This window comes from Rhinopithecus roxellana, chromosome 1 (genome assembly GCF_007565055.1).
Source record: "Rhinopithecus roxellana isolate Shanxi Qingling chromosome 1, ASM756505v1, whole genome shotgun sequence".
Lineage (NCBI taxonomy): Eukaryota > Metazoa > Chordata > Mammalia > Primates > Cercopithecidae > Rhinopithecus > Rhinopithecus roxellana.
In genome coordinates, this window is record NC_044549.1 from 141,773,358 (window position 1) to 141,795,581 (window position 22,224).

Consider the following 22,224-nt stretch of genomic DNA (forward strand, 5'->3'; position numbering starts at 1 on the left):
AACAGGACCAGCCATAATTAAAATAACTAAAGATCTATGTCATCATGATACAGTATAGTATATAAAATTAAGTATGAATGAGCCCTTGTTAGAAAATACAGCTTTGAATTCTTCATGTTTTGTCAAAATAAATCATACATATTTTTTACTGTATTAAATCCAGTTTATCTTAAAAGGCATACAATGAGAAAAAAGGTAGTGACATACTTTATCTTAAAAGGCATACAATGAGAAATAAAGGTAGAGAAATAAAGGCAGAAAATCAAATTTGAAAATATATAAAAGTTTTGAATACTACACATACGTTTATACAATAATTATAAACTCTATGTTCACATCATTTAAAAAAATTCCTTTATGCTGGTAACAGGCAAAGATCTCAAGCCCAAATATTTACAGTGGCTAGGAGGGTAATAAGTATACAGAGTGTGGGGAATGGAGTTTTCATGCCCTATCTAAAAGAGTCAGCTATTACTCAGCTACAGGGAAGGGTGGCCGGAGCTTCCACTGATCAATGGAAAACAGAAATGCAGAATTTTAAAAATGTAAAAACTTTCAGTTTTTCAATATTGACCATTAACTCCATTTCTTTTTAAGCCATAATGTTAGCTTACCTCCATGATGGCCACCATCAACTCTTTATGCCTTATATGCACATGCCTTTCCCTCATGGAAAGTTGCCACAGGTGACTCTGTGTCTTTACACACACACACACACACACACACACACACACACACACACACACACACACATATTATGTACATATATATGATGTACAAATTATGATAAATATATTATATATATATTTGTCAACAGATCCATTTATGGGGAAGAAATATCCAACCTTATCTTCCCTATCTTGCCCTATCTAAAAGAGTCAACTGTTACTGAGCTACAGGTAAGGGTGGCCAGAGCTTCCCCAGTAGATATGTCTCTAAGTAGCTACAAGGCCAGTTTCAAGGGCATGCAACCTGCACAGTCACACAGGACCCAATGCTTAGAAGGGCCTCAAGCTTGATTTAATGTTCTGTTCTCACTGTTTGAAGTTTTTAATAATTGTGGAACATGGGGCCCACATTTTTATTTTGCACTAGGCTCCACAGATTACATGGTGGCCCTTAATAGGACAGTAATTCCTGCTTCCTGGCTCATATTAAGAAACCTTGGCTTAACCTGCTGCAAAACACACTTCATAAAGGAACACAGAGGCATCCCGTATATGAGCAAAGAAGCCATTTTTGTCTTTAAACCCAGTAAAGTTTTCACATGACTTGAAGCACAGACACCATCTGACTGAAAACCCATGAGGCTAAAGCGAGGACTACCCAGTTGAGAACAGTCAACCACAGAACCAGAACACAACTCAAAAGTAAATTGTTGTAAGCCACTACATTTTGGGTTGGCTTGTGATGTAGCAATTGATAGGCAGAACAGATACTATGTTGGCTGTGCAAACATGTGTCTTTGGGCCTCAAGCTTGTGACCTCTGGTTCACTGTCCTTTGGCCACCAGGGTGATTTGCAACCCAGAAATTCAAAATATATTAATAATATATAATTATGTGCATAATTATATTCAAAATAAAATCTAGAAAGATATTTAAAACATAATTTTATTTGGGTGTTTTAAACAGTTTTATTAGTTTGATTATCTTGATTGAAGGAAGAGTTCAGACAATAGATTTTATTTTTCTCAACAGAGCTGTTTGGTATTAGACAAAAAATTTAAATATGATGTAAATTACTCAAAAAAGTTGCTATAATTTGCCAATTACTTGATATGCATCTAATTAGCATATACTGCCAATTCAAAGTCTTTTTGTTGCTGTTTTTATCTGAAGATAACAACTTGACTTGAAGAAATTGCCTCATTACTGAGTCACTCTAGATACCTTTCACAGACATATGCCTAGCAAGCCATCAAATCCTCCCTTGAGTTCCCAGTTCCTAAATGTACCTAATATTATTGCATTCTTCCATAAGGCAATTCCTCCACACCTTTAGGCCATGTACCTTAAGGTGCCATGAAAACAAAAGACTAAATAATTCTCCTCAAAGTTTTATAGTATACATGCAGCTACAGGTATACTGTCTAAACTATATTTGTCCCTTTTTCTTCTACAGTGCTTGGCAAATAACTTATATTAGCCTGATTCTGTCTACTTAAAGTTCAGGAAACATTTATTAATAAAAATCGATCAAACATATAAAAACATAAATATTTAGTTCTTTATACAAATTTTAAAATTCCAAGTCATAAAAAATAGAGATTTCTATATTATTCCCTTAATATGTGTAGTTGTATTAACCTGGATCAATGAGCCTGTTTACTTAAAACATTATTTAGAAATGGATTAAATTGCCCAATAACCAAGAAACACCACCACCACCAAAAGATATTAGGTAAAGTTTAGGAATTATGTAGCACCACCCTGGGTTGCTAAGACCCTGAATTGGGCTCTGCTGTAGCTGTTGGTATAATGTATTCAGAGTGGCACAAAGAAAAACCTTCTGCTTAGAAAATGAGTGGCAAGTTAGAATAAGCACGCCCTAAGGGTCTGTTTCAGTCAGCCAATGATTCAAATAGCCCCAACTACTACAATTAGCAATGATAAACACCACTTAATTCTTCATGATGTCAGCTTCTGATGACTGTATTTTCAAAGGTTATATACATAGAAGAAGGAACAACCTGATGAGAATACATACTAGTTGCTAGGAGGGTTCAGCTCATTTCAAGTTTTAACACTCATTAGCTGTATGACTTGGGACAAGTCAAAGAACTCATACACATGCTGATTGTTTCCTTCAATGAGGGTAATATAATCTTGTTGGAAAAATATCTTGATAATCTCTTAACCAAAATAAAAATTTAAATTAATAAATTTAATTAAATTTGAGTTGCTGAGAAATAATATTTTCCTAGGGTAAAATAAATGAGATTTGATCACAATCAAAACAGTATAAATGAAGCCTTTAGAGAAAGGAAAGAAAACCTTTTCTTTAATATCTAGATGCATTGCTTGTATGAACTGAACTTGAACACAGAAAAAATAAATTACTACAACTGAAACAATATATTACTAAAGTCAACTGAATTATTTTCTACTATATATAATATATAGTAGAACTATATACTATATATTATATATACCATATATAACATACTATATATACTTAATATATGTATATATACTATATATTATATATAATATTAATATATGTAGTATATATAATATATATAATATATGCTATATACTATATTTATATATAAATATAGTATAGTATATAAATATATATAAATATAAAAGTATATAGTATATATAAATATATAAATATAGTATATACTATACATTACATATAATTTATATAATATATAAATATATATAAATATATAATGTATACTATATATAATGATATATATTAAGGACCAAATTCTAGTGAAATCTATTGCTATGAACTTCATGTAAATTCCAATTGTTTTGGAGGATTTTTGAGGTTTAACTCATTTAAACCCCCAAAACATAAAGGCATCTTAAAAAGTAAGTTGGATAAGTAAGTCAACAAAAGATGTTGAAATTGAAACACATATGCTGAATTCCAATTCATAGTTTATATCGTGTTCCTTGAATTTGTGATTCAAAATTTGAAACTATAAGCTTCTCATTTTAAACACATGTATACATTTGTCAGCCAGCCACAAGGTTCTAGAACAGTGATTTTCAAACATTTCTCTCTCTTTCTCTCTCTCTCTCTCTCTCTAAACAAGCTAAGAACTGGAAAGTTCTGACTGACAGAGGTTGAAACACCTGAAGCACTTAAGTCTTCTATTATTCACCAATCTTTTCTCCTTCAGCAGGTGACTCCAATATTTAAAACCTAGAGGTTGAACCAGGGGTTGTGAACGTTTAATAGAGTATGATGAGCTACTGACTCTTAAACTTTGAGTTTCAGAGGAAGTTAACAGCAAATGTGATGGCTCATATGCATTCTCACATGTTTGAAGGTGGCTGAAGATGAAAATAACCAAACTAGCAGGTTGGTAGGTTTTATGGTAGCATCTGTCCCTTCAACCAAGAACAATCTGCACCTGTGACATTTGAGTAACCTTTGTGCTAGCCTGTGTCTTCTATTTTTCTTATATGATGTGATACAACATATGGCCCAAATCGGAAAAAAAAAAAAAAAAAAAAAAAAAAACAAATTATATTACACTTTTCATTATTTTATGAGCACAGTTAATGGCAGTATAACATTTACATTTGCACTTTCTTTCTAACACACCTGCTTTAGGAGTCTATGAATCGTTCAATCCAAAGAGCCATTTATTTGGTACTTCATATGCAGTAATCTAGTCTAGCAGTAGGGTAGAACACTTGATAACCATAAGAGATAATCCAAGCCTTTTTTATTTCTATCTCACATAAGTGGTCTCAGAGTATCTGTATTTAGTCTCTCCTTTCAGCCTGAAGATTAGTATTAGAATTTTCAGTTTCATAAGATATTAGGTTTGCTCCTTTTTTCTCAGTGTCTCTCTCAACCCTGCTCTGGGCAGTTTGCAATCTAAAGTCCTAAGACTAAAATTAAAAAAAAAAAAAAAAAAAAAAGGCATCCCAGCATTCTCCTTTGATTAAATTAAGTACAAAGCTCTTCAGCATCCATGTTAATATTTTAAACATTGATTGCATATATTTTAAGATTTATAAAATTTTTAGAAAAATATATATTATCTATTAAGAAAGAAAAATGAGTCCTCTATAGCAAAACTGTGCATATTTAATAGCTGTATATATGTACTAGAACATTTCTGTTTGCATATTTTTCATTATTAGTTCAATAGAAGATAAAATCATGGGTAAAATGTACAAACAATCAGCCATTTAATGTGACGTAGAAATCCTTAAATATTTTATTTATATTTTAGGAATTCTTTTAAACTGTTCTAGCTAAGATACAATGAGTTATAGACAGAGCATGACCTAGTTAAGAGTGTGGATTTTTGAATTGGCCAGGCTTATTTCAAATCCTTAATTCTACGATTAACTGGATGATTTTTGACAAATTTTCCTAGGAGTCCTGTTTCCTCCTCTGTGAAATGTGGCTAATTAACTGAGTGTGGCTTAGACAATTTAATGAAATTGTGTAAATTATCTCGCATGGATTCTGTCATATGGTAAAAACCCAAGAAAATGCTTTTTTCTGCTCTATCCCCTTTGAAATATGCTTGTAAAGTAAAATATGAACAATATTAAACTTGAATCTTTTCCTTAATTTGTCCTTTATGTCCTCAAGGGGATAAACAGCTTTTTCCTTCATCTTCTCTGTAGCAGATAGAAAATGGCCTCCCAAAGATGCCTGAGTCTTAATCTCCAGAATCTTGAATATGTTACTTTACAAATACATTTGTCAGGAGATTTTGCAGATGTGATTAAGTTAAGGATCTTGAGATACAGAGATTATCCTGGATTATCCAAGTGGACCCAGTATAATCACAGGAGTCCTTGTAATAAAAGGAGAGAGGTAGGAGAGTGAGAATCAGGATAAAAGATGTGGTGACTTAAGCAAAATGAGAGAGAGAAAATGACAATTGAACATGCTGAACTCCTAGTTTATTCAAAACCAGCAGAAGAACTAGCCAAGGAATACAGACAGCCCCTAGAAGATAGTAAAGGCAAGAAAATAGATTCTCTACTGGAGCTGCCAAATGTAATACAATCCTGTAGACACATTGATTTGAAGACTATAAAATAATAAATTTATATTGTTTTATAACACTAAATATGTGGTAATTTGTTACAGCAGCAATAGGAAACTGATACACTCAATAAAGGCAATAAATGGACTAGAAGATGCTACCATTCTATATATATACATATATATACACACACACACACACACACATATATATATATATATATATATATATATATATATATTTTTTTTTTTTTTTTGAGACAGAGTCTCACTGTCACCAAGGCTGGAGTGCAATGGCCTGGTTTCAGCTCACTGCAACTTCCACCTCCCGGGTTCAAGCGATTCTCCTGCCTCAGCCTCCCAAGTAGCTGGGACTACAGGCACATGCTGCCACATGGGGCTAATTTTTGTGTTTTTAGTAGATGGGGTTTCACTATGTTGGTCAGGTTGGTCTCGAACTCCTGACCTCGTGATCCGCCTGCCTCAGCCTCCCAAAGTGCTGGGATTACAGGCGTGAGCCACCGCACCTGGCCCATTCCATGCATTTCAAAATTCAGGTGTTTGATACATTTTGTAGATGTGTAGCAAGCTACAGAGAACTGTAATGATACTTAATAATAGTGAGGTAATTTCATGTTGCAACACTTAACGAAGCATTAAGTAAGCACAGTTAAGATTTCACATAAATACATTTAAAGAACTACAAATTTCAAATTTTGGAAGATATTAATAAGAAATGAATACATTACTTCTATTAATAAATAATAAGAACAAGTACTATAACTGACTGAATACTTAATAGGTGTCAATATGATAACCATCTTACATACACTATCTCATTTAATTCATAAAACAGACTTAGAGGTAAGTGTTCTTATAAGCTGCAGTTTTACAGACAAGGGACTGAATTTAAAAGTTTAACTTACCAATGGACAAACTGAAAGGAAGTGAAATGGTTTAAATCATAGCCTATTGATTTAAAGTCAAGCCATTCATCAACAATAAATCCAGATAAGGGCCAACACACACACACGCACGCGCGCGCACTCACAATGTTGCTTTGTAAGAATTTCAGAGCTCCCTTCCTAAGTTCAGTTGATAAAATTTCATCGTGTCATGGATATGAGACTTCTCAATCAGATGGAGGTATTTATACACTGTGTCTGCTGATGGCCAGTTTCTCCAGAATTTCTGCCTTACTTTGGCTTAGACATCTTACTGACTAGGAAGTAATTGATATAACTATCACTAGGGGACTTAGGATGAGCAATTTTAGGTCAGGGCTTAGAAAAATGTAGAGGCAAAGAAGGGTATGTTTACTTTTCTCTTGTTTTAGTAAAATCACTTTTGTATTCAAAGTTCTGGTTTTGCTATTTTCTTAAGAAAAGTATCAGTATCTGTATTAAAAATTTAGGCAAAATTAAACTAATATGTAATGAATATTGATTATGTTCCTGGTGTTATGCAAATCACTATTGAATATTTTATACATATGAATGTTCCCATTTTTACAAAAGAAATAACTAAGACTTACAAGGTTTGTCTAAAATTAGAGTCAGTTTAGTTTCATATGTGACTGATTCCAATACCCATGATAAAGTATCAATCCAGAGAAAGTATAAAGTAATCCAAGAGATTATTGTCTCTTTGTAATCTTCCTTTATTATAAAATCCATGAAATCCCTTCTCATATAATGAAGCAAAATCAGATTCTGCAAATTAGATATTTAAATTTGTCACTAATTTCCATTATATAGTTTATCAACGACTTTGGAGTGCACTGATTCAGGTTTTCTTGCTAGAAGTAGTTTTTAAGCAATGTGTGCCTTCTTCCCTTTCTATGCTATTCTCACTTGATTGAGTAGCAAGCTGGAAACTAGCTTATTCAGCAATTGTAGTCTGAAGTTGGAAAACAAAACAAAACAAAACACCCACATTTACATAAAACAAGTCTGCTTTTCTACTTTCTGCTTCCTTCGACAGTTTGGTCCAATCACAAGAAACCATCCAGAAAATTTCATTTGTTCTTATTTTATTTTAATTGTACTAGTTAAGGCATTTTAGATTTGCTGTCAGTATTCAGCAAGATCCAATGAATCCTTAACTTCAGAATATTAGGGTATCTTTATGGATAAACTGGAACACGCATCCTATATTCCAGTGTGGTCAAATTTAAGCACTTTTATAAAAAGGTGGCCTCATCTGAAATTTTCATGTTGTTTGTGTATGCCTCACTGGAATATGTGTTTCTTTAGGTATTACAATAAATAAAAATAGCATTAAAAGAGTCATTCTACTGAAATTGCTCTCTGGAAGGGCACCATATCTAATGTCTTTCATGTAGTCCTAATTATTATTATGACAACATTTACAAAAAATCTTTTACATGTATCTAAATTATTTGATATAAAATATTATAATTAGGCTATATTGCAATAATGTGCATCTCCTATTTCCTTAAGCTATAGCTTATATTCTTGTGTCCAGTCCTTCCACTTATGGTGATCAATAAATGAATGAGTGAATGAATGAGCAAAATATTTGGAGCATGCCACAGATAATGTTTTGCCAATTGTGTTTTGAGCTCTGTACTCCATCAGAGGTCACTCATTAAACTCAGCAATAGTAGGGTAGCTGAAAGGCAACTGAACTTAAACTCCTCATTATCTGATGATCATAGTAAGACATCATAATCATACTTTTAGTATGTGCTACATGCTAACACTATGCTAGTTTATATGATATGCTTATCTAATCTCATTCTCACAAGAAACCTAAGATAAGATATAGGGGATCAGTACCTACATTTTACAAATGTTAAAAACTAAGGCTTGGAGGAGTAAGACATGCTCATGCTAACCCATTGCAATGAAAGACAAGGCCTGCTTGGAGCTCCACATTAAAGTCCATGACCTAAAAAACCCTGCTACTTTTCTCACACAATCCTGATTCAGCCTAAAATGCTACTATAATCTAAAAAAATAAAAATTAGAAAATAATAAGAAAGACTAGTATAGGCTTTGCATACGAGCATTAATATGAAAAAAAGCTACATGATCCTTGAAAATAAAAGAATACAAAAATATAAGTACCATGGTTTTTCAAAAAAAAAAAAAAAAAAAGACTATTCAATGTCTGAATAAGGGACTACCCCATGACAAGAACAGTTATAGAATGTGAGCCTCTAAAACTGTGGGTTCCCATGACTATTTCTAGCAAACTTACTTTAACTCACAACAGTATCTGTATAGATGACAGATAAAATCGGCCTTCTTCATGATATTATTTTGAATAGATTGTATCAGCAATGGTGAGAATGATTCTAGAAGTTACCTGGTTAGTTATAAGGCAAAGAATACTTGATAAGGGATATGTTTTCCTTCTCAAATGCTCTTGGAAAATGTTGAAAAGCTTACTTGGATATTATTCAAGAGCAGTACATTTTCCGCCTGCAGATATAGTCTTCAGACTACTGATCTGTCAAGAATAAACAATGTTTTTAATGTAAATTTGTTTTACCCTGACATCCTTGTAGACAGTTCTATTTGAAAATGAATTAATTAATTATGTTTCTTCATATGCAGAGGTGCTGGTTACTCATGAGATATAGGTCATAAAATTTGAGTTTTTTCCAATAGGAAATCGATTTTTATCGATTTGTTCATGTGTTCTTACAAAATACCCCTTGAGACCAGAAGAATGCATTTCAAAACTTGCGGGCTGAGGTTAGAAGTACAATCCATAATCATGAAATAGAGTCAGCATAGCCGGCCCAAGATATTCAATGCCTGTGATCTTGGTCCTGTTAATATGTTGCCCAAACCAGCTAATCTTAAGAGCCCAAGTCTAACTGAAGGTGTAAATGATTAAAAAGAAAATAATATCATAATTAATGCTGTTTGTAATTGCAGCAATTATTTTAAAAACCACAAGGATTATTTGCCATTCAAAATAAAATCTTGTGCTCCATTCAAGTACAGGCACATCTTCTAAGGAACACCACCACACAAAGTCAAAACAAAAATCTTGAAACAGTTGATTTAGGAATCAGTGATCTTTAGAGCTGACCTAGTGTGAAGGGCCTATGTCAGGAAACTCATATGATTACTCCGCTCAACCTGGTGATTTTGCCTCTATTGATTCACGCTTGTTTTAGTCTCTTCTCGTTTCAGTGTCCCTGTGCCTTGGGGCTTCACTTTTACATAATAACCCCATCCCCTGCCACCACACACATACCCTACAAATTCTCTACCTTGTACTTGGTCCCAGAGCTGCTTGACAATGTAAGTCTTCATCAAATATACGTGTGTGTGTGTGTATGTGTGTGTGTGTATGTATATATGTACGTGTATATATATACACACACACATATATTCATTAAGGCTCATTGTGTGTGTGTGTGTGTGTGTGTCTCTATTTTCTCCTTTCCCTTTTGCCATTCAAGTAGCCTCCATGCTTCACATTCTTCATTTTCTCCGAGTAAGTATAAGGCTGACCACAAACCAGGCAGAGCCTGTAAGTCTTGCTGGCTTTTGTTTCACAAAAGCCTAAACCCTTTGAAGAAGAGGCAAAGTGAATGTGAGAGGTGGTAGTGGGGCAGAGGCTTCCTTCAGATTCAAGAGTGATTTCTTTAAGGATGTGGGGGAGGGGAGACTTCTGTCACGAAAACAACAATGGGAACTCAGCCACATGCTAGAGAGTGGTGAGACCTCAAAGAGAGATGGCTGTTGGAGTACCTAGGGAGGCAGAACCAGAGCCCACAGATATCAACTGTGTATTGTAAGGAAGCACAGAGCAACCAAATTTCATGTGATCACTTTGACTTGCTAATGAAGACGCCAGTTGCAACCACACTAGACTGGAGTTTAGATGTCATTTCCTTGTTTTGAGTACGCCATATAAGTTTCCTGCAGTGCAGTGTGATTTTGACTTAGGTAGGGAACTCTAACAATGACTAACAGAATTTCCATGAAGACCAACAAGATGGATTTTCAGTCTATATTTTTATTCATTTTAGTATATGTTTTTCTGCTTTAAAACAGCAATACTCTTTAACAGAGACTGGTAAATTAAGAAACCTCATAGTCAGGAGCAGAGCAGTTGAGATAAGAAGAGTGTAATAAAGAATCAAGCACTTTTCTTTGGCTGTTCCTGAGTTCTTCTGCTCGACATACTTTTTGCATGAAATGAAATGCGGCCTGTCCTTGCCGGAGTAGATAATAGTACCTGGACACTAGCCAGTTTAGCTGGGATGTTGAGAGAGGAAAGCATGTCAGCATTCACTGAGAGACCTACCCAGCTGTCCCTGTCAATGCCTTCTTATCTGCCTTCCTGGCTCCTTCCTGGGCTGTCAGCACTGAACCTGGCCCTCAGTGAACTGCTCAACTTAAAAAGACTCAGCTAGAAAATCCTGTGTCTCTTAGTTCCTGTGGCCATTAGTTCCAGGTTATAATGAACTTCCAGTCCTATGGAAAAGACTTACAGCTGCTATTCCCACATGCCAGGGTATCGAACATCTAAATCTTAAATTTGAACACAAATTCATTCCAAAGGTGGACCATACCTTTTAATCAATCTTGCAAATTGCTCTCATTCTCCCACTTTTCTTCCACTTACTCTTTCTTTGGTGTGTAATTTAGAATTCTTTCACACAGGGATTCTTTCTTATAAATAGTTTTCTGTTTTTTCCTTGAGGCAGTACTGGTCAGGGAATATCAAGAACATGCATAAAAGTGTTTGCAGAGCCATATTGAGTTAACTTTGCCTCTGCCTCCCATGGACTTGCGGTGAATGGGTATTCTGAAGTGGAAGATAAAGAGGGATTTTAAATGCATTCTAGTTGCTGTTGGTGGTGGTGTAAGCCATTGAAGACGTTCCTCTCACCACTGCAACCTCTATACTGTTTTCTTTCCTTATATTTTTAATGGAAAGGACAGTGAAGTGCCTTAAAGGAGGGATCAATATTAACACAGTAATCACTTGTAATCATAATTTCTATAGTATTTTCATTCAGCCAGTTGCCGTCTTCAGACATGTGTATTTTATATAGTGATAGAATATTATAAAGTCTATAATAATTTTACTTGTGCTCTTTGTAATAGTATTATTTTTGTTATATCATAAAATTTCTCCCATAGTCATCTTTTTAATCAAAATTTTAAATGGTTAGATCATGCTTAATTCTGTTGATACATCTCATTTTTAAAGTTTACTAAGTCATTTTTCTGATTTTTCTCATTTTTCTAATTCTAGTAATGCCGATTGTTTCTCCAGTGTTTTTAGAGATGATATTGCACTTAGAAATACCACATACTGAGAGCTCTGGTAGATACATGGGGCATATGCCAGATACTTAGCACATATGATTTATAAGGCTCCTGAACACCGTTCAGGGTGGATACTCTCAAGTCTGTTTTACAAATGAGAAAACTTGAAGTTCATGGAGGAAAAATACTTCCCCAAGGGCAGTCAGTGAGCAAGTGGCAGAACCAGGATTTGAAATTCACATCTGACTCCAAATCTCATTCTTTCTCCTCTATGGCATAGAGCTATTCCTTTAGTGAGGTTTCCCCAAGATAAAATCCCGAGAGTGGAATTGTTGAATCAAAGAGTGTGACTATCTCCGTGGCCGTTGTTACTTGCTCATCAATGAAAATAACAGCGAAAAGGAGACAAGAAGAATAAAGTGAATACTTATTGTCTACCTTCCTTAAAGATCTCATGCTCTCTTCACATCAGAGGGGAACACTGTCAGGCTCCATTTTTTGCATTTGAAAAAATTATATGCAGGAAATTTAGTTACTGGCTTATATTTCATGCAACCAGATGTCTTGTGATCTTATGAAATACACTAGAAAAAGTTATGTAAAAAATTTAGTGCATTGTAAATAAAACATTATTATTATCTTGAAAGATTTAAATTCTTGTTGTTTGCAACTCTATTGGCATAGATAGAATTCTTAGTAAACAGAGGGACATATATTTAATCTGTGAATAAATAAGGGGTCTTTGTGTAACAAAAATTAGAGGGATCCCTTTAGCCAGCTTAAAAATAAACTTCGAGGAAACAAAGGGATGCTTTCAGGGTTTGAGATACACGATTATTATTATGCCTTTTCAACAAGTATCAATGCTCTCTCTTCCTTTTCACTGCAAACAGTGGAACCTTTGCTGAACTGACAGTCAGTTAGAGCCAGTCAACAGAAACTGCTTTGGGTCACATGGCACTAAGAACTGTTGTTGCCATCGCAACTGCACTATGATAAATTAGCCTGTCTCCACTAAGTATTTGGTTTGCCTACATGCCCCAGAAGGTGTCGTTTTGATATTCTCCTTGACAGTTTTGAGCTAATCTCTGATTCAACCTTTCATCAGGCTTGCTAACATTTACATATATTGAAGGAGAGAAAAAGGAAATTAATATTTTTGACTCATTAGACATGTGTGTCAGTGTTTCTGGATGATTACAATATTTAAGGAGTATTTTTGCATTCTCATAAAGTTTGATCATTGTTTTAGAAGCCATTCTATACAAGGTTAACATAGATTTATTTCACCTCTTAGATACTTACATATTACTGTCACTTAATAATTGAGATAAACTACTAAATTTAGCAAAGCTAGAGAAAAGAATATTAGCTATAAAAAGCACTGGAGCTTGCAATAGCTTAAACAATTATTTTTCAAAAATTAGTACATTTTTATTGTTTGGGGGATTGCTTTCTTAACAGATTCTCTTTGGATATTGTAACAGTTTGTTTTCTTTTGGAGATACAGTGAGTTTAGGTGAATTTTTCCAAATTTAGTCTCTTATGCTTACATTTAGTAATATTCATAAATATTGGTGTGTGAAATGCAATAAAACATTGTGATTTCAGGCAAGGTACATGAAAATGTAATGAATAATTAATAATTAGCAGCTATTTAAAGTGTCTTCAGTTCCCAAAGCATTTCAAATTTGTTTTCCTTTTGACTTTCCAACACCCTCTGATATAGTTATCATACCCATTTTATGGATGAGGAAGAACACTTGGAGAAGATAAGAAAATGGCCACAGTGACAATGAGATTAAAACAGCTCAATCTTAAAATCAAGTCTCTCACTCCAAATGGATATTTTTATGCTACATTATTACCAAGATATTTTTGTTTCTCTTTTCCTCAAGGAAGCACACACTTGCTGAGAGCATTATATATTACTTATTAAAATTTAGTGATTTTAGAATCTTAAGAAGTTTAGCAGAATATAGTTGAAAATCTGCATACCTTCTATAGCTCTAAATAAAAGGATACTAGAAAATACAAGCTATATAAAGGATTACTTAATTATTCTTATTTTATCCTATGTGAGATTAGAAAAGAAGAGAATCACTGTAAAGCAAAATAAAATGGTAGCAAAAGTTCAAATTTCAGGCTTAGAATGATCACATGTATTACTGGAATGGGCAATGAATACTGATATCCAGTCTTGTTTCTTGTAGGAAAAGTGTCATTTTTTTTCCTGTCCTTGTCCTTCAAGGTTTAGCTCATTTCCCAAGCTATTCAGCAGATACTAGAAATAAATAACACAAGCAGCAGCATCAAAAGGCTTATTATAATTGCAGAATCTGAAGCCCCACCCCAGTTCTGATGAACCAGAATCTGCATTTTTAGCAGGATCCCAGGTGATTTGTGTGCACATTAGTGTTTGTGAAGCAGTTCATCCTCCGAAACTTCTACCAACGATCAGGAAGGGTAAGAAAGAAACTGAGCATGAACAACCCAGTTGTGTCAAGTGTCTGGAATAAAGTCTGAGGAGAGTTTAGGGTTTAATATTAGAGACTCCTGGGTTAGCAAATCTCTCCCCTATTGACCTAACATGTCTTCACTGTAAGAAATGTTGTGGAGGCTTGGTGTGGTGGCTCACGCCTGTAATGCCAGCATTTTCAGAGGCCGAGTAGGGCTGATCACCTAAGGTCAGGAGTTAGAGACCAGCCTGACCAACGTGGAGAAACCCATCTCTACTAAAAGTACAAAATTAGCTGGGCGTGGTGGCGCATGCCTGTAATCCCAGCTACTCCGGGGGCTGAGGCAGGAGAATTACTTGAACCCGGGAGACCGAGGTTGCAGTAGCCGAGATCGTGCCATTGCACTCCAGCCTGGGCAACAAAAGCGAGACTCTGTCTCAAAAAAACAAAACAAACAAACAAAAATGCTGTGGGGAGGATGGTTGCATCGAAGCTTCCCTTGAGAAGTCCGTACTTAAATGTAACCACTGGAAGGTGAGAAAATAATATAATCTCCCAGCAACCATTAGCTTCTCCAGGCAAACCGATTGCTCAATAGCGGAAATGGAATAAGTGAGTCTTCATTTCAAATTGTAAGGTCTAGGACACCAGGGACTGTGACTCTGCCTGGCACAGGATACACACAAATCCCTATTTGAATTGAACTGTTTTCAGGGAAAGGCCCGAAGGATGAGATGCTTCTGTTTGGGAAAGTCCTCTGATAAAGGATGTTTTGCAGTGTAGGTCCCTGGGGAAAATGTATCATCAAAAAGATGGCTAAGCCCAGGGTTAAACTGAAGTTCAAGTCGCTTTTTCTCTTCTAGGTGCCAAATGCCATTGTCTGGGCTTTTTTTTTTTTCTTTAATATATCTTAACTGAACCTCCCCCGAAACCAAATCTGACTTTCCTTGAATCATTCCGCAAGAACTTCCTGACTTAATGACTAGCTAATAGAATGCAATTCATACGCTAGTTATTTCCTTAAAATGAATAATGTTAATCTTGGGAGACAATGTTCTAATACAAATGTTTGCCAGTAATGGAAAAATGATCCATTTTCCCACCTCACTGGAAGAGAGGGAGACTTTGTGAGAGTAAAAGACTAATGATTCTTACAACACTGGGTTTAGGCTACTTGAGTCTGGCCAGTTGATGTTACTACATTTCAATCTTTAGATAAATTAATAAAGCTAAAAACATCTTTAGCCTGCCAATAGTTCCTATTAAAAATGTTTTTATGGACATCAAAATTATGTTAACAGAATTCAAAATGAAAGAAAAATAACTTACCCAATGCCATTATCTCAACAAGCCAAATTATTTTCATTTTTCTCTATTTCCTTCTAGTTGTTTACAAGCAGTGTTTATTTTTTAACGTAATTTCCACAATTACATCAATATTAATTGCCCCTGAGTTTGCCAGTCCCGCTAGAGTTATAGACATTGCTTCACGTAGGCTGTACCATGCCTGATTTCATAGTCAACTCTGCACTAGAAATACTTTAAAACCAGCATAGGTAGGTGCTGTTATATTAGTGAGTATGGAGTGATGGAGATAGAAATTACTATATTGTACATTCAATATTTAGGCTGTTTAAAATTTTAAAAATAATAAACAACTCTGAGCTTTTCTCATGCAGCTTTTTCCTAATTTCCAGTTTTTTAAAGATAGCTTACCACAAGTGAGATTGTGAGGTCTGAAAACACAAACATTTTTGTGTGGCTATTTAAAGATATTATAAAAATTACTTTTATAAAGCATCCTTTGTTTTACTCCATTACTCAGAATTTGAGGTTGAGGTGGAAGGTTGGTATTGGTAAGTTGCAAAAACTCCCCAGGTGGTTCTAATGCACAATTCTGGGTTAAGAACCACTAGATATGTGTGATGTTTTTACTGCAATCAAACTAGCCTAGGTATTACCATTTAAATATACATATTTTTCCAATTTAGTTGGTATAAATGGTCCCTTATTTGTGCCTTATTTTTAGAGTTTCAACTAACAGGCAGTAATTAATATTTTTATAAAAGTTGTCCTGTTTTCTCTTTTAGCTCTATAGTAGATTGAAAGGTAAAAGAGATAAAGCTATCTAACGGGCACAGTGGCTCATGCCTGTAATCCCTGCATTTTGGGAGGCCGAGGTGGGTGGATCACCTGAGGTCAGGAGTTCGAGACCAGCTTGGCCAATATGGTGAAACCCCATCTCTACTAAAAATACAAAAATTAGCCAGGCATGGTGGTGCATGCCTGTAATCCCAGCTACTCGGGAGGCTGAAGCAGGAGAATCACTTGAACCTGGGATGCAGAGGTTGCTGTGAGCCGAGATCATGCTACTGCACTACAGACTGTGTGACAGAGCAAGACTCTGTCAAAAAGAAAAAAAGAGAGAGAGAGATAAAGCAATCTAACTTACAACTTCTCCTGGATCCTCATTTCTTTCATAGTCCCTAAGAACTCTCTACATGTGATAAAAAGAGAGAGGAGGACTCAGCTCTAATACAGAAATGTAGGGAAATGGGGAAGTAGAGTGCTTGTTCTTAACTCTGAAGAAATTCTCTGTAGAATCCTGGACTCCTAGAAATACCACAAATGAAGTATTCTCCACTAACTGGACAAAGCTATAGGTAGGTATTTTAAGTGATGCCTCACGGTAAGAGGAAATCAACTTGACATAACATTTTGATATGAATAACAAGGAATTGCTGGGGAAAATATCCTTACACTTAAATATTCTTTCCAAAAGAAATGTGAGAAGTGCTGGTGGTGGCCTTTCTTTATAATGAAGCAGAGCTTTAGGCTTCCTGACTTTTGACTCTTTCCTGCCTGCTGAGCTTGACCAGGAACAATAAGATGTGGATATTTCATGTCACCAATTATACTTCTTTAAGATTTAATGACTACCAGGCCTGGGAGACTGGAAAGATCTTCAACTGTTTCTTGCGGGAAAATGCCCAAACCCATAGAAGTAGATAGTTTAAATTTATTTAGTAACTATTTGTGGCTTACAAAGACCTTTTCAAGCATTTATTAATTAAAGAGAGCCTCAGTAACGTGGCTTGCTCTTTCTTTCTTTCTTTTCTTTCTTTCTTTCTTTCTTTCTTTCTTTCTTTCTTTCTTTCTTTCTTTCTTTCTTTCTTTTCTTTCTTTTCTTTTCTTTTCTTTTCTTTTCTTTTCTTTCTTTCTTTCTTTCTTTCTTTCTTTCTTTCTTTCTTTCTTTCTCTCTCTCTTTCTTTTTTTTTTGTTTGTCTGTTTGTTTGTTTAAAGATGAGGTCTCACTATGTTAGCCATGCTGGAGTGCAGTAGCTAATCATAGGCACGATCATAGCACACTGCAGCCTGGAACTCAGGCTCAAGTGATCCTCCTGTGTCAGTCTCTTGAGTAGCTGGAATTACAGGTGCACCTATTATGCCTGGCTAACATTTTCAATATCTAATTTAAGAAGGGAGACAGAAGGGAAATAAATACAGTGTTATAGAAAAAGTCGATTTGAAATAGCCCAAAGAATCACCCACTGTTTTGCCTCCATCATGGGAAAGATGAAAAAATGTAGCAATAATTTTATCACAAGTTTTTTTACAAAAATGTGACAGGTTGACTAGATAGATGGAAGCACAGGGCTACTCTGGAATTTTTCAGGGCAGGGTTGACATTTCTTTTATATCCTTAGAGACTATCCCAAAGTAGGTACACAGTAAAGGTCATCAGGCATTGAGTTTCATCAACTATTAATATAAATCATCAATTAGTTTATCAGAATCTTACTAAGGTCCAAAGTAGAAGAGATCAGATTTCAGTAGAGTAAGATACACACACAGTAAGTGAATGGGATAGGGAGGAGAATGGATGGAAGAAACGCTAATGAAAGAGAACAATGCGATCAAGTGCAAAGGGCACATAGGTTTAGGCACCAGATAAAGTTGGATTCAAATTCTGATCGTGGCGCTAACTTAGCTGTGTGATGTTAAACACAATACTTAAACTCTCTACAGTTTCCTAATCTATAAAACAATCTACAGTAACTAGTGAACAAGTACAGGTTCTCTTTCCCCTTGAAATTAAAGATAATTTATTGGTTAAGTTGCCTTTGTTTCCTCAACTAGGAAACAATAGTATTAAAATCCCTTGCCCTTGTGTCTGTTCTCAGTCCGAGTTCTTTAATTCTACATTCTGTTTACACAGTAGAGCTCAATCTCCTAGTACACTACAGGAATACATCCCCTGTGATTAAATTTCAGAGACTACCCACAAGCTGATGAAAGAGATTTTTATTTCTGTTAGACAAGAGTTGTCAGAACCCCACAAATCCTACCATTCAGTGACAGACATTTTGCTTCAAGGAAAGGCTATGCGCTGAGACTTCTTTTGGAATTATACAGGCAAACCTGCTAGGGAAAGTGCTGCTGGATCCATGTCTTCTGTTATTTTCACCAAACATTTCTGTGCTTGCTTGAAATGCCCCAAGTGATGTATTTCTTATCACATCCACCCTTTAAGAGAGAAGGGAGGGCCACAGAAGAGGTCTCTCTTCTCTCTTAAAGATTTAGGATGGTGCTAGACCAGGAAAGGGAAATGTCAGGAATGCATGCCATTATTCCCTTCCCTTGTCTGTGGAATACATAATGGACCAGAGCTCTTTCTCAGTGAACCAGTATGAAGCCTTGAAATCTTTCTTAACGTATTGCTTTAAGTGGGCAGTTCAAATTGGGGTTGGAAGCTAATATGGACTCTTTGGCTCTCCTCACTCTAGAGTCTTTTTAACAATTCAGCTGAAGTTGCAAATTTAAACTGTGTAAAACAAGAATAAACAAATAACAAGACTTTGCAGTGCCATTCATCTGTAAAAACTAACAGAAGTTGGAATCTGCGGGACTAGACCTCTGGCAGGCCCAAGGCCTCACTCTGCAATGGGGATAGTCCACATGGGAAAGAGAACCCAGGTAAACAGACAGGGAAATACTGAAATTGTTACCTAATTCTTTGCATCAGGCAGGTAGCCAGAACTTTATTGTCAGGAGGAGCCACAGAGGTTTAAAACCCCATGAAACTAGAAAGAGGAGCTTTTCCAAAATGTTGATAGGATTCTCACCTCAAGAAGAGGGCAGAAGCAGCAATATCAGGCTCTTTATGGGCCTGGAAAGCCAGGGCAGGTTGGTCCTCTCACTGGGAACACTGCAATATCACCAGTCTTGTGGAATCATTGTGTGCTATTGTAAGCTTTTCCTTTACCTACCTGAAAATAACTTGCTCTTGTTCTGTATCTGTTGGCATTTTCTGTCAAATCTTATCACCATCACTTTGTTGACCAGCAAGCAGAATCATAAATGCAAACATATCTTTGTGTGGTCAGAGCTAGTCTAAGGCATTCCCTCTTAGAAAAAAAAGTGGCCCAGAAAAGAAATATGAGTATCTCTTCCCCTGAAATTCTGAAGATATGAGGATGGGTATTTCCCTCAAGATATGATTCCATATCCTCCTCTAGCTGCCATACTGAAATGGGAACATTCAATGGGCCTATTTATCACATATTCGTGCTTGTGTACTTGAAACCAAATGAAAAAAAAAGACCACTTTATTTTCACATATACCCAAAAGTATACTTCATTTAGGAGGAAAAAAAGGAAGAAAAATTAAGCAAAATAGAAAGAGGTGAAAGTTAAGAAGAGAGAAGCCAGGACAAAGAGATTCTAACCCCTTCACCCTAGAGATATCCTCCTCGGTTCTTTGTCTTTCCAGGGCTAGGACAATGCCTTAAATGTAACTAGCCCAAGAGTAATTTTTTGCTAAACTGAAATTGGAAAGGGGAAAGGGAGAGATAAAAGGAGAGATTAAAAAATGAGAAAGAGAGATATTTACATATACCTCTTTTATTTTAAAAAGGCCATGAAATAATGAAACAAAAGGAGCCCAAAAGAATTTATATGCAAACCAGAAGCCACTGATAGTTTGACTTTCCAAATAATAAAATAAAATTGGCAGCCCACAGTCCTATAAGTTGAATCTATTACGAAGTTCTTAAAAGTTTAAATTGTACTGTCATACAGGAGTCCTTCAAAAATTTCTTAGAAAAGTAAACCTCTACTTTAAAAGTAAACTTTGTAGCTGCTTGGAAATGGAAAAAAAAAAGAGTCTTCTGAGTCTGTGCTGGGGAAAAAAGACTACAAGTATTTTAAAGCCACCTTCTAGAGGGCACATCAGGATTTGAAAGGATGTAATAAAAGATCTCCTTACAGCTCTCTGAAATATATGACAGTATTTCAAGGAATTTGGCTGAGACTGACACCAGCTCTCATTTGAGACTTTGAAATAGAAGACTAACTGTCCCAGCTTTCAGCAATCGCTTCATTGTTTCAGGAGCCCCTCCGACGTTCCTTGCCCACAGGTATACCTTCCTACTTTCTCTTCTATATTCTGTACCTAGAGCACAGCTACCTTGATATGTAAGCGTGGCCTCACCAATAGATAATTCTCACTGTTTAATCACCTCTTCCCAATCTGCAGCTTCGATCTGTCCCCTCTAGTAACAAATAGGTAAATGCAGTAGTATAGAGCATTACTTGTTAAATAATTGAGAGAAACATGTTTATGTTTTACATAAATGTATTTCAGATCATCAAAGTACAAAGATTAAATTATCTTTACCATGCAAAAATTCTTCAACATAGCACATATGACCAAAGTTAAAACATTCGTCATCTGTCCACACCATTCTTGACCCTGAGTACTCCATTTCCATCACTCCCTTCATTCAGTCAGTAGCCAAGTCTGGTCTGTTCTCTCTCCTGATAATCCTCTCCTCCCCATACTAATCCCTTTTCCTTAGATCCTGTCACCAGTTTTCCTCCTGGATTACTGCCGATCTGATCTAATAAGGCCATTACCCTCCAAAAAGCCCGTCAATGCTCTCCGTTTTTCCCCGGGATAAATTCCTAACAGAACATGCAATGCCTTTTCTGACCTGTCCCCTGTTTACTTCACAAGTCTCTTCCTCACGTTAAACTTTTCCAGACCTCTACAGTGCCATTCATCTGCATAGAATGCTGTGACACACTCAAGCCAAGTTGGGTGGTAAACCCCCAAATTCCTATAGCATTTTTATTATAGCAGTAAACACACGGTACTTTTATGTGTTTATCTGTTTTACCCCACGAGACCTCTTTAATACAAGTACTAAGCCTCCCTTTGATGCTCTGTTTCCAGCATCAAAACAGTGCCTGGCACACAGTAGTTCACAAAACTCATTTTTGCTAAATGAATGCTCCTGGTATCATCTCTAGATTTAATGCTGTGGGTTCACAGAATAGTTATAGTCTCATATAATTATAATCATGCTCTCTCTTGGCCCAGAAATAAACCAAAATTCACTATTCCATGCCTACTCTATGATTATCTCCAAGTAATAAAAAAGAATAAGACTATAAAGTCTGTTGAAATAACCACAATCAAATATTAACATATAGTTGCCAGAGGCTTGCCAACTTGAGCACTGGGTTGAGTAGCCACAGGTTACTCAAAGTTCATGTGTAATAATAAATGTAACCTTAAATTATTCCATATTGTGGAGAGAAAGTCTATGTAAGAATAACTATCATGAAATGTTGTTATGAAATCAGGTTGACCTGTAACTTTGGGATATAACATTTTTAAAATTCTTATATAAACTCTCTGAAAAATCATATTTTCAGTGTCAAACATAAGCTATTTCTATGTGAATTCTGAAATCCTCACCAGTTGAGGAAATAAGACATGGGCCAGTCATGTGTGTATT

General features: G+C 35.6%; 1 protein-coding gene and 1 long non-coding RNA gene across 8 annotated transcripts in view; one reads left to right on the forward strand and one right to left on the reverse strand.

Annotated features, from left to right (window-relative positions):
* NLGN1 (neuroligin 1) overlaps positions 1 to 22,224 on the reverse strand; it is an 887,800-nt gene that overhangs the window by 397,771 nt on the left and 467,805 nt on the right. The gene's annotated exons all lie outside the window — the stretch shown is intronic.
* LOC104676786 lies at positions 3,766 to 14,057 on the forward strand. Its single transcript, XR_749959.1, has 4 exons — positions 3,766 to 4,038; positions 9,606 to 9,705; positions 11,947 to 12,018; positions 13,690 to 14,057. It is a non-coding gene; the product is annotated as an uncharacterized LOC104676786 (long non-coding RNA).